Source organism: Oryzias melastigma, linkage group LG13 (assembly GCF_002922805.2).
Source record: "Oryzias melastigma strain HK-1 linkage group LG13, ASM292280v2, whole genome shotgun sequence".
NCBI lineage: Eukaryota > Metazoa > Chordata > Actinopteri > Beloniformes > Adrianichthyidae > Oryzias > Oryzias melastigma.
Genome location: NC_050524.1, coordinates 31461592 through 31463750, shown reverse-complemented (window position 1 = coordinate 31463750; position 2159 = coordinate 31461592).

Here is a 2159-nt window from a genome sequence, read left to right as displayed (position 1 = left end):
AGTTACGGTGACATGCTTTGGAAATGCAAGCACTGTCCTGCCATCTTTGGGAAAAGAGCACAGTTTTTCAAGCATTACTGTCTAAATCATTCTTTTTATGCAGGAACAGAACACTTTCTTTGCTTGCACTAGGAATGTACGTGTACCTTCAGTTCACTTCATGCGGTTCTAATATTTCGGGTTTATTTAGAGTTGAACAGAATCATTGGCAGAAATCTCAGAGAGAAATTCCTGGAAGTTCTTTATGGTTTGTGCCTGAGCCTCATTGACATAGAAAGACTGGTCTATGGAGAGAAAACACAGGCCCCTGTTATTTGTGCATGCATAGTTCTTGATTTGTGTGTGCATAATATTTGATCTGCAGGGCACCACGCAGAATGAGGGTTGCGGAAAGCGCGGATGGAGCCAGGTGGACCCAGCAGCGGCTCAGGGCTCCCCTATCTCAGCTGGGGTCCAGAGATGGAAGAAACTTAGCTGGAGTCTAGCAGCTCACATAGAACTAGTGCAGAGTAGGGTATTCCAACTGTCAATTAAAACAAAGCCTTGCAGGGGTGAGTGTTAGACCTGTTGCTGACTCAGTATGATTTCTGCCCAGTACTGTGAAAGTCAAAGTGAAGAAATTCAATTAAGCGTGGGTTTACGTGTTCTTTGTGTGGTTTAATTCTACTTCTTCCAGGGTTTTAAAGTGTTTTATATGTGATACATCTGTGAAAATGTTCACATATAGATCACAACTTCTCCTATTTTTTTCCAGTTATATATATGTAAAAAGGCAAAATAAAGATAGTATCACATTATCACATAGGTGAACCTGTGCTAAAAAAATGATGCCAAATAAGCTATCAGGTTGTCTTTCAAATTGAAAATGCAAAAAATTCAAAAGTGGACAAAAAAAAAGGTTTTAGACCCTTGGTTTTGAAGGGTTAAAAAAACTTCCTAAATTCACAATTTTGTGTTGTGATTATTTGCAGTCAATAAGTGGCTGGCAAATACTGTAACAAAAAAAAAGGCAATTAATCATGAGTAATTTTTTCCAGACTTGCGTTTAATTCGTACATTTTATAAATTGATTCCCGCCCCAAAACTTATATATATGTATATATACTTAAACATACATACACTGCTCACAAAAATTAAAGGAAGACTTTTTCTATAGGGCCTGGCATGAATTGAATGAAACCTGTTTGATAATTTTCTGATTGGTTAAGCAGCTGAGGGCCTCGTTAATCAATTTCAGCTGTATTGGTGTTCATGAAATTAACAACAGGTGCACTTCAGTGGCAACAATTAGAAAACCCTCAAAACAGGACTGGTGTTACATGTGGAGGTCATTTCAAGTTTCTCCATCTTGATCCTTTTTGGCTAGTTTTCCACTCATGCTGATTATCTGTACTGGCAGTATGAGGCAATTCCTTAACCCTACAGGAGTTGCACAGGTTGTCCAACTTCTCCAGGATGGCACATCCACACGTGCTGCACCAAGAAGGTTTAATGTGTTTCCCAACACAATCTCCAGAACATGGAGGAGATTTCAGGAGACTGGTGGTTATTCTGGGAGAGCTGGACAGGGCTGTAGAAGGTCCTCAACCCCTCAGCAGGACCGATACCTGCTCCTTTGTGCAAGACGGAACAGGCTGAGCACTGCTCGTGCCCTACAGAATGACCTCCAGAGGCTGAAAACTTTTATTTCCATTAAAAGACTTGGCATCCTTTTGTTCCTAAGACACTGCCCTGTGGTTATTTGTATAGATATCAAACTACATACTGAGATCTGATGGATCTAATGTGTTTCTTTAAAGTACTCCTTTAATTTTTGTGAGCAGTATGTCATTTTCCCCATACAAGATCAGGGAATTTCTAAAAAGTTTAATTTAATTTTAATTGAATAAATAAACTACAACATGCATGTGTAATGTGAGCAATGGATGTATATACAGTACCTGTGACCCTGTGACATATTTCTGACATTTTGTTAACAGGACAAATTTCATATTCTAATCAAAAACAAATCATATAGGCGAGTCAAACGTAAAAACTAAATGTCGTTTAAATGTTTTTTATGCAATAGTTTTGAACAAAGTATTAATGTGTTTGTAGCAACTTTTTAATCATAAATACAACTTTGTCTTTACAAATACGATTGTTTTAGATAGATTCCC